Source organism: Amblyomma americanum, chromosome 1, assembly GCF_052857255.1.
Source record: "Amblyomma americanum isolate KBUSLIRL-KWMA chromosome 1, ASM5285725v1, whole genome shotgun sequence".
Lineage (NCBI taxonomy): Eukaryota > Metazoa > Arthropoda > Arachnida > Ixodida > Ixodidae > Amblyomma > Amblyomma americanum.
In genome coordinates, this window is record NC_135497.1 from 485,817,260 (window position 1) to 485,829,537 (window position 12,278).

A 12,278-nucleotide genomic window follows, 5' to 3' on the forward strand; every position below is an offset into this window, starting at 1 on the left:
TCAAAAATGTACTTGCTGGCAACACAGCACACAAATGTCTTTGACGAAGACTGCACTAACATACATTTTCTTGGATTTTCGCAAACCATTTCCACTTCCTCTGACGTCATGCAAACTTCATGTATGATGGTGCCACTCAAGTTATCGGCAACAAATGTTCTTACTACGTTGTGTTTGCGCAAATGAAAGACAATGCGCCGAACACATGCATATGATCGATGTCCCTCTACACAAGTTGCCAAAATATTCTCGATCTGGCGGAATATACCATTGATGCACACAAATGAGTTAAGGCGGCGTGACTTATCAAGGCCTTTCGAGCAATAGACGAAAGAGCCAATTAGCACTTTTTTGTATGAGATGCCACGGCTACAAGTCTCTCCTTTTCCAAAAAACACAACACCACAAGTGCTCTCAGAGTTCTTTCGCAGATTATACCCTCTTAAAAGGTACTTCATTAGCAGGTGCTTTGAATGGGCATCCTCAAAGTGGGAACATTTGTCCCATATGATGGAAGGTTTCATATAAAATAAAACTTCTCAACCACTTGCCAGCCAGCACTGCGTGTGGCTTTTACAAGTTGAACGAACTGCCCATTCATACCCTCAAATGCATATGCTGAATAATTCCATATTGGGCCCCATACCTCCACTGATGCAACAAGGTGTAATAAAAGGTGGCCGTTGTATGTCATATGTGCTATTCCATACAGATCTCGGTACTCCCTCACAAACACGTACATTGTCCTCCCAGCTTCTTTGTGTTTTTCTACGGCGACTGTGTCAGCAAGAAGAAAGTGCATCACCTTGACAATCTTCAACCAATTCTTGTAATACACTCTTGGCAGAATGTTATTCAACACTACTGGAGAATAAAACAGCAACCAGTTACTTCATTCTGATGCTTTCCAGTACTTCCGGGCTTTAAGCGAGCGCGGCAGCCTAGAAATCTCCCAGAAAGGTTTCAAAAGACAGCCACTGGTCGATTTCACCAATTTTGCCTCCAGGACTTTACGGAAACAACATGGAGGTATCAAACCACATACATGCTGTGTGCCTAACAAAGCCAGCGCACACAGCATGCATGTAGTCTACAACAAAACCTGCCGTAAATGAAAAAAATGCCAAATGAAACAGCACGTTTGAACCTTTAACACCACGTTTGGCTTGCTGTGTTGCCTCTGCCTTAGCAGCATTTCGCAAAAATGTCTCATGTGTTCTAGGTGTTGGTCGAGAAGAGACAACAGGGTACACGCCAACATGACCGCTGCCTTTCCTAACAACTTGTCCCTCGTGCATGCACCATGCACAGCCATAAGAACCATTAAATTGGTTCATATTCATAACCATGGCTCTGGCCACTGTGTCGACGCAACAGGGCCCTGGAAAAATTCGCACCTTTAGAGTATTTCCCTTCAGGTTTGTGCACTGAAAACCGCGGCTGGAAAGAATTTTCATTTGTTGAACAAATGGCTTGAGAAAGGAACACATCTTAGGTCTTGTGGGACCAAACCACAACCCAGCTAGAAGCATGTGTTTCGTTCTCACTTTCTGGGGCAATTCATTTATTTGAAGAAGCAGCGGCCAGATTCTGTACCCAGATGACTCATAAAGAGGCACACCATCTGTATTCCACGTTACTGACAAGTCATGAGTAGACATTGGCAGGCTGTGGTAACCCTGGCTTGTCGTCAGCTCGCCTACATCATATGAAAACTGTCTAGGCAATAACTTGAAGTTTAGTTCATCAAGCGAAAATTTGTCTTTGACTTGTTTCGCAATGCCAAATGTAAGAAAATAGCTTTCATTTTTTTTCGTGTGTCGACAACAAAATCAGCATCGCAGGTGGAACAGTGGAGTTCCTGTGCCTGCCCATCTTTCAAATAAAGTAAGCAAGATGGGCAATAAAAGTGCAGTGTGGCATTCTCTCTAGCATGTGTAAATTGCTTAAAAAAGATGTACTTCGACGTCGGTATGGCAGCTGCCTTAGGCACGTGGGCTTCAATGAGCTTTAAAAGGCTCTCAGTTGCCTCTTTAGTGGTGTTATGCCGCAGGCAATGTACAAGAATAAGCACCATGCTCTCACCAACGGTCAAACGTGATCCAGGGTAGAGTTGCTCATCCTGCGAAATAAAATAAACAGTTTGGAATGCTGAATTGTCGTACATCACGTAGCCTGTATACAGCATTACAATACATAAAGGTTGTCAGGTTCGTCGGTTTAAAAGCAAACTCAGCCTTTTGAGGAGAGTGAGCAAAAGGGAAAAAAAACAGGAGCACATAAGTGCGAGCTATCTCAAAAAAAGAATTCTCATTTGCCTGTATCTTTCCCTTCTGCTTCCATACTCAATTGCTTCGCTTGCGCTATTTTAATATGTGGTTATTGAGACACAGGTTGTCTTAATCAGTCAGCTACCTAAGTTCAATGACCGTAAATTCACATTCAGTAAGCACAGTACCCTTCACAGTGCAGGTCGCAACATGCTTCATGCGCATAGATTCAGAAAAAGCAGCATGCAAATCATGTTTAGGATCTTTCACAAGTCGCCATGATGAGTTGCACAGAGTCAAAAAGTAAAATGTGTCGAAGCAATTCTACCCTAAATTAGTGGCAAGAATGCTTAGTATAAGTTTAGTGATTGTGGCCTGACGGAGGGATCCATCAACAGGAGTATTATGTTATGAGCACTCATTTTGACCCTGTCCCAATTTCCCTGAACGAGTGCAGGGGATGAATAGCGCTAAGACAAAGAAGGGCGGACGGTCACCTGCTTGATCAGTACAATTTTCTGTAATGACAGAATCTCTGATTTAATACTTGGCGATATGACAGGACAGATGCGCTCTCTTTTAGTTTAATACCAAAAAAATGGCTGCGGACAGATATGTCTGTCCATTTCCAGAACTAGACTAATTTGACGCACATGCCCGGGAAACTGGCAGCCAACCGCAAACGGGGGCATGTTATGGGAGTTGCGGTGACTTGTAACGAACAGCTCATAAAGAGAAACAATTGTTGAATGAACAGTCTTTCATGACAAGCAGAAGTGTCGTGAACAAAACTATGGAAGAACGAACCTTTCAATAATTTATTAGGTCCCACTTGGAATTTTTTAGGAGGAGAAACGACCCGCCATTCCTTGAATTACGACTCCAGTGGCCATGAGTAAGACTATTTAAAGACTGACCAGTTCTGATGTTTGGTTTTCTGAGGGTTCATGCTGGGGCAGCAACTCCTTGTCATCACTGGAGCACGAGGATACATTATCCAGCAGGTCATATTGTAGAGGATCAGCAGGGTATTCTTCTGTAACTGAACCTGCTTCTGAATCCTGTGGAAACATACATGTCCTGTATTATTCCTCAAGGAAAGTGTACGAATAATGCAGGCTTAATGGGGCTTACTGTGTCATTGCACGTAAGTGCACAGAATGTAAAGCAAATGTCACAACTATAAAGAGCAACTGCATAATGGCAACTGCACAGTCCAAAGTGTGCAGCTGAACAGATGCGAGAAGGCTGTAAGAATTAAAAGAAAACGTTGGGCCATTTTCTAATCGCTGTCCACTCGAAAGCGACCGATAAACAAATACTTCGTACAGCCGAATGATTCCTGCAGTAATAGGCATGTTACTTCTATAAAGACTTTTTTATACGTTTTATTTATAAAATATCCTTTCAACTGAACAGACATTTATTTTCTGATAAGCTTGCAACGCAAATCGAAATACAACTATCGTCATCGCACATTTAATTAGTTCCTTTAAATCTGGCTGTGTGGCACCGACACCAGCATTTAGTGACGTTAAGAATAAAGGATGGAACTCAAATGGCGTTAAATTGTGTCGATGTGGCACAGGCATAGGTTCATTGACAGAGTTAGAAATTACGTACAAGCCAGAGGGGCATAATTCGACTCGACGACAGACGTCGACGTAGGCTGCTATCACCACCACCATTTTTTTTTTATTTTGCGGGCACAAGTTTGCCAAATCAACTGTTCCAGTTTATTGGTGGTCTTCGCCTTGTTCTCTACCTGTCTGTGCACCGGCCGCGCTACGTGCCAACACACGAAATAGAAATTGATATACGCTAACGCTCACGATGCCAAAATAGCAATTTTTTGTGTTAAAACAGGTCGTGCAAGAAACCTAAAGAGTAGTTTGTTCGCACTTACACTTTGTACGATATTCAGCTGCCCATCGCTTTCTTCAGGAAGCCCATCACTTATGGAGCCGTGGGATGGGTCTGCTGCAGCGTTCATTTCAGCACTGCTGTCTAGATCGTCGAGGAAGTCGTCACTTGTAGATCCTTCGCCATTTAAAACTTCATCCGGCATGCCCACTGAAGCCGCTGCATCCTCCGTTCTGTCGGGAGCTCGAAGCAGCGAACGGTCATCACTATGATCAGCTTTCTTCGCGTGTCTGAATTTTGTTGAGCGAGGTTTCGGAACATTGCCTTTGAACAGCCACTCTCGATATCTTTTCGGCATATCAGCAGAACAAATCCGGTAAGCGGCGGCAGCTGGCAATTTACAGCGGAAATTGCCACCTCATCGATATACAATGCCTGTACCTTGCGCTTACTCGAAAGAAGTCACATGTCCTGCGTTGTGGAAGCCACAATCGTTGCATGAATAATCACGCAATATTTCTTCAGTACACTGTACGCAACAGGAGGTCATGAGAGGCGGTAGCGCGAGAGTTTTGCCACACAATTACTGTGCGGTCGCGACAGCCACTGGAGTCTAAGTTCTAAACGCACGCTTGTTTTTAATTTATTTTTAATGTTTTAAGCTTAAGATAAAACTCCTAGATGGCGCAACAACAAACAAGCGCCAAGCCAACTGACATCCAACTTTCAAGTACAAAATAGAAGTGCTAATTATTAACAATTAATATTTTATTATCAATTTTTCGTATACTTGTACGCATTAATTTGTTATTTCTTTGTGACGTGTAATTAAAGGTATCACTGCACTGCAGCGACCGCTTCGCGAACGCAATGCCGCACGACCTTGGAGCCTGGTACGACTGCAGCGCCCCTCAACTGCCTCAACGCAGGCAATGGTGGTGGCGCCGCGCAACAGCTCTCAGTTCGGTAACTGACCGTAGTTTTGCTACGACTTCGTTGTACCCATCCATGATTGTAGCCTAGCCAGGCCAGTAGTCGGCCTTTCTGAAGGTGTCTTTGTGTACCTGCTGTTTTGTTCTCTGTCGATTTTAAGATTTGCGTGTATATACCGTTTCATAATGTCTCATATTTTAGTTAAGTGGGCGTCAACTGAGCAGTGGGATGTGCATGCAACTAGATGCATGGTCGATGTGGCCACTGCCACCTCGATTATAATGGATTCGACTGTGGTAGACGCTTTAGCTGGGAAAACCTTCAAAATTCTTTGGAAAGATGAAGACGAACCATGTGACGCATACGTGGTGGCTGCCTGTAAGTAATGATGAAAATCACTGCACTTTATATTATATCTATCTATTTATTCGTCTGCGCTGCTGTCACGGAGATACGATAAGTGTGTATTCGCGAGCTTTCGTTATCTCGCTCGTTAACTTTAGTGGAAACCATATGAGCGCGATTGACCGAGCGATGACGGCACGAAACACTCGTCGCTTTGGGAACATCCGGGCACTCTTTGAATCCTAGAACCGAGAGATAACATGTGGGGTGGCAATAAATCGGAGTGGGTGACTGCCCAACTTGCCACTTATCGATGTCGTTTGCCCTTCCGCGCTTGAAATTGCGGCCGTGTGGTTCAGCCTTTACTAAATGTGGCTCCTTCCAGCTGGGCAAATATTGCGCACCGCACTGTATCGCCTGCTCGTACGTACGTACCCTGTGTACAGTAAGGATCTTTGGATCTTATGTCCAGAGACATGAGCTGGTCCTCAGAGGCATGTGTATTCAATGTGCATTATATCTGCAGGTGAGGCAGACAAAATGGAATGGAAGAGGACAAAGCTAGCGGCACGCGCAGCACGTGACGCTGTGGCAAAGGTATACGGGCAGAAAATTCATTCGATAGGGGAGTGCCAACATTCTCAGCTTGCATACCAGCGCCACCCACCACGCTGGTGAACACTCTCAAGGTTAGCTTACACTCGGCATAAATACCTAAAAAAGAAGAGCGAACAGCCGCCACTGTAGCTCAGTTGGTAGAGCAACAGACGCGTAATCCGGAGGTCGTGGGTTCTGATCCCTCCGATGGCGCATGGTTGTTTTTCCTTCTCGTTTACTAACCCATTATCTTTACGCCACTAATGATTACATACCTATTTTCAAAAATAGTTCAAAAAATTTTCAAAAAACGCCCGTCCTTCTACCCCACCAAAAAAAGTCATGCCCCTATGCCTTTCTTGGTTTTGCAGTCAGCTGGTTTCCTTCATATATATGTATTAACGAGACCCTCAGTTCCTTCACTTTATCTCCTCATGTTCTGGGTACTGTTCCTTCTTACAGCCGCCACAGGTAATTCATGACTGAAGAAAAAGGAACGCCGACCAAAATTCACTGGAGATGCAGCAGTGGATGCGGATTAAACAATCGAACTCCTCTACAGGATGCACATGTCTCATTCTCAAACCTGCATGCAATTGCCTTTATACAATTCAGCAATCTTTTTGCAGTAAAAGCTATGCTGTGAACACCTGGCAGAAATGAAAGCACGGAAGTAAGCAAAATTCAGTCTTGAAAAAGCAGATTGAGAAGCAAAGTGATCTAATTGGTACTTGCTTTTTGATTAGTCATATACATCACCAGTGGCCGAAATACCTTCTTGTGCTGTCTGTTTCACATTCTCATTCTGTAGAAGTGTTTCACAATAAAATTCATAATATCCGAGTGTTTATCGCTTAAGCTGAAGCAGACGATTAACATTAATGGACACTGAGAAGCGGCAAGTAATATAAAATGCAAGGTTTTGTAGCTGCTGCTTAGCAGACAACTGACTGGGTACGTAGTAGTCTGCGGTGTCGTGACCTGTATAGAAATTTCAAAGCTACCCATTATGGCATTAATAAAAGCTCTTTCTTCGGCAGTTGGTGCTCCAGTACAACTTACTCCATGGTAGAAATGCTCGCTCTTAAGCTTCTTAAACCCTCTTCTTCCAGACACTTCCAAAATGCTTAAGAGGATGCAGCAGGCTGTAAATCGGCTTACCTAGGCTGCTGAGGGAGCAAAGCCTTCCGAGCTTGAAGAGAACACGGTAAGAGTTGTACTCCAGAAACTTGCTCTATGTATGGTGTGCAACACTTCTCTATCAACTTCTCAGCGCCAGATTAATTAATGCCTAAACAAAGGAATCCCCGAACTATTTTGAAACGTTCAATAAATAGTTAAAGAAGTGCAACCATTGAGGACACAGTTCAAGTGGTTTATGTTAACCGTGTGATTTTTACATGTTTAGATTCACACGCACATAAATTGCCATTGCTGGCAATCTGCCTGTGGCATAGCACAAAGGTGATTTCTTCGGACCCTGCTTCTTCGATGCAGATAGTGTCACATCACAACAACATATGCTTCAAATTGCAATCTTACAAATAATAGCGAAATGTTACTTTGCTTCAAAAGACTTGAAATATTTAGGCAAATGACGACTGTCAGTTGCCACAGTAATGACATGCTTTCGGGTATCAGAGGAATCGGGCGGGCTAGGCAGTGTTGAGTAGGTGTTGTCATCAGCTGATATGAAGCTTTGTGAAGAACTTAAGCTTGACGGCCAATCAAGTTACTTGTTTTGTTTGCGCTCTTCGTTTGTTTCTACTCGCTCGCTCGTTCTCAGCGATGGCGCCGTCTTTCACTTTTGATGCCAACGGTTCGTCAAGATAGATAAAAAGATGGCCGTAAAACTGACGGTTAGTTTTTACGATGTGGTAGAGAGTCGCCAGCTATAAGACACAAGTTGAAGTAGAACAACACAGCCTGATCCGGCAGAGGAGGAGAGCATTGTTTACTGGCGTGTTGCTACCTTAATAGTCAACATAATAAGAAAAGTCTACTTCAAAAGGGTCACTTCCCCCACTATACTCTTTGCCTCATCTCGGTCCTGCAACTTAAATAAGCCATTTCAGGGTCTTCTTAAGGTAGTTTTTGTGTTAGATTTTTTATGTTCTGTACTTCAACTATGCAGTTATGTTTTTTTTACATACTCGCGTGTTGCGTTCTTTATTGCAGCACCGAGATATTGGGGGAGGCGTTATGGTGTCCGAAGCCACAATAACAAGGCTACAAGAAAGCTTCAGGGATGCTCCATGCAAGTTCGCAAGAGCACTCATGAGGGTCGCGTTCACTGACGAAGAGCTGACCAATAAGACACTTTTTGGCCGGCAGGCAAACAGTCACAAGGAGAATCCAGTCAAAGCTGCATTGGACCAAAGGAGGGTCTCTGCAGTCCTTGGTATGTCACTTTTTTCGATAAATAACATGAAGTAACCATTATAGACAATTCTCATGTTAAAAAAACAGAACAAGTGGAGGAAAATTTGTGCACAAGAAAGAAAGTAAGGAAGTGTAAGGATACTTAGGCTAAATAATTTTTTGCGACAATTCTTTACATTTTGTGGCATTCTCTAGTTATAGACAACTTCATTGTTAAAATTTGAGCATTTGTTCGAGCACATGATATTTTGGGTTGAAAAAAACAAGAAATAGCATTTATAGGCTACCTGCAAGAGTCGTAGCGCAAAAGCTTATTGTTTGCCTTGGTGTGAAGCTTTTAACAAGTTCTGTTATATCGGGCACAAAGCACTTTGCCCTTTGTTTTTGCAACCTTGCTTGATCTGTTTGAAGTATACTCTAATAATATGAATGATTATGAGGGAATATGTGGTTCCAGAAACCACATTTTCCAGCTTGATGACATTACAGCGCTGCGTTGTGTAATCCATCTCATTCATTTACTTCCTTCGACACACGTCCCACACTCTGAATTTGAAAGTATGTTCAAACCCACTCTGGCCATAGTTTGTGTTAGCCTCAATCTTTTTTGCTGCAAGAGTAATCAAGGCTTTTCGATTTTTCCTATTCTCCTTAAACGCACCCTATTCAGTGCTGCGCTGCACCATTGGTCTTTGTCTCCAAACATAATTTTCAGGAATTTCAGCAGGAATTGTAAAGATTATTATTGCAATTCTCAGTTGCATTCACTTAAATAGCACGCATCACATGCTGAACAAATTATAGCTCATGGGTAACTTTTTGTGATAATGATCTTTTGTAATTTATAATTTTAGGGCACGTGTTTCACCTAGGCAATATCAGTTCATCAGTATCTAAACGTATTAAGTTTTTGGCAATTCACTAAGCAAAAACTATGAGGTTGTGTTGTTAAAGTGTTCTGCAAAATGCATTGGTGACCAAGTTACCCTTCATTTTCTGTAGGAGGAGGGCAGTGATTGGTGCACCAATGCTTTCTGCCACACATTTTCAGTTTCCTATACCCTCAATGTGGTGCTGGCTATGCAGAATAAGCTCTGAATAAAGATGTCTTGGATATCAATGACTATAATTCTGCTGTTGCAATATGTGCCCACATTTCACCTCAAAGCAATTAGCACACATCTTGAAATTGCCAAATCATGTGCTGAGGTTAGCTGCATACATAATGTTCGGCTTTATTTGTCAACTGCAGAGGCACTATCTTAATATCTGCAACGGCAGATTTTTAGAAATTTTATTGAAAATAATAAAAGAAAATGATGGCGGTATAAGTGCAGTCTATGCCTACAGGTATCGTATTTGCAGCCTTCCATATCTATTTTTTTTCTTGCATTGAACGCCTTGTTTCCAAGAGCTAATACATGCCCAACTCAACTGTACCATTTTTTTGCTCACATTGAAACATTATTTAGCCAGTTGCTTTTTTTTCTGTGCTGCATACAACTCACTCTCTCCCTAAATATCTTCTGACCAACTCTATTATTGCATTTAAGGTCAGCACTCACTTTCGCTCTTTCTATAGTTTTATGCACCTGGATGTTACTGCATCTTACTGGCTCTCCATAGTTTATTGTTGCCAATACACTGCTGCATTCTTCACCTAATATTTCACCTTGAGACAAGTGGATAGGGTTCATTATGGTCTATGCCATGTTTTCCTAGGTGGTCGGACGTTCGCACTGAATTTGTTGATGGGTATAAATGAAAGTGCGAAGGAGTTAGGAAAAATTTTGCTACTGTAAACATCATACATGCCTGCTTCTGGTGGGCATTACAGTGTACTTGCCACGGGATACTAAAAATAACCGAGCTGGATGCAACTAGGAAATTTTTTCATGCACGGGAAAACCTCGGTGTGCGGTGTCACCTTTAATGCCTTGCTGCCCTTTCACATTCATTGTGGCCACCGCACGCAGACTGGAGCTGAAGCCCTTATTCTTAGTGCAGAATCTCAGCATGTAGTTACCCCTGTGTTGATGTCAGCAGCACTAGCAAGTCTTACCGCTCTGACCGGCATTATATGGACTGCAATAAGGCATAGTGGATTACAGTTCATCTCAATTCCAATTCATCTTGGCTGACTGACCAAAATTCAGGAAATAGCTCAAGCAGCATGACCTGTCTGTTTTGCAGTTATATGGCAAGACAGTGCTTCTCATATCGTTTCTGGATTGTACTTCTCAAGATATGTCCCTAAATAATGTCTCTAACATTCGTTTTCCTTCGTTTACAGAGTACACATGCTGCAAGTTTAGGTGCTCAGATGTCAAATTGAAGAGAAGCCTCGGTTCCATGCTGCAGAAAATGGGCACCAAGAGGGACACCTCTTCCAAGGAGTAAAGTGGCGAGTAAAGATCGCTACTATGTACTTCATCGTTCATTGTGCTGTGATGGGCATGCTGACAAAGTTAGTACAAACAAAAAGAAAACGCACAAGTTAAACCCAAGCTTTCGAATAAGTTTGTTGAACAATAGAAATTATTTTATACCCGTATGTGTTATCAGTTGACGGTTACATGCACAAGACGCAGAAAAACGATCAATGAATTATGGCTGAAAAGGCAACACATTTGAATCTTCTGGCGGCAATGTTATGTTACAATTGAGTTCGATGATCAGATGGTGACTCAGACGGCTCACTCACGCAGGCTTCAGCACCAGCCACAACCGTGCAAAAAGCTTCCCATATATCTCTCGTCACTTTGTGCTTCATTATCAGCAGGATTTCCACTCTGTCAAAAAGCTGCAATTACACTTCGTACAGTGCGCAGGCTAGTTGCCCTGTGCATTTACTATGCTAAGAGCGAATCTGTGATCATTGAGCCTGTGGTTCCAGCAGCTGCGCGCTTGTACAGCCTAAGGGCAGATGCCTGTGAGCAGTGCCTTGTAAATGTCTCCCTCTTCACACACGCGTGCCCCATTTAGTTATATGTGTAGAGGGAGTTGTTTGCATGATATTGCTCACGTGCAGCCATGATTACCCCATCGAAAAATCTCATATCGATGCATATGTCTCTCGTATCAATTTATATGTGTCTAGTATGTGGTCCTACGTGATGATATGTGTCTAGAATGTGGTCATACGAGATGATGTGTCCAATTTGTGTTTCGTATGGACTAATATGTGTCCCTCGTATCCCTCGTATGGGCTGATATGTGTCCTTCGTATGCCTCGTATGTGCTGATACGTGTCTATCGTATCAGTTGTTTGAGCCGAAATATGGATCTCGTATCACCCGAATGGGCCGATGTGTCTTTCGTATCACTCATTTGAGCCAATATGCAGCTCTCGTATCACTCATATGGGCGAACTGCGTCTCTCAGTCAGCTCATATTGCCACGGACTCGAAGACGACAAAGTTGGCAGTGGCGCGGCACGGAGCGCTCGCGCTAGGCCCACCGCCATTAAATCATTCCATCGCCATCTGTTATGCAGTACTGTCTTCACCTGCTTGCCGTCACGTAACATTTGGCGTGAGGTGCGGAGTTCATCCCCATCCTGGTTCTGGAGCTTCGGCGTCCTGCGTGTGCCGTGGTCGTCGGTCGTGTGTTCCTGCCCGCACCGCCCGGTTGTGCCCCAGACCGCGAGACCAGAAACGACCATGTCGTTCACCCCAGCCCCGTCCACTGTCCCGACCAGAAGACACGGCAACTTGACGACGCCGCCGCTACTCGAACCTATTAGCCTACCGATCCTAGAAGCCCCCAACATATTCGAACACAACCCCTGCCCATGCCGTTCGGTGTGTTCATGGGCCTTGGCCGTCGGCTCAAGGTGACTTAGCTAGCTACGGCCCGGAAGCTTCCTGGACCAGCGCTCATCTGATC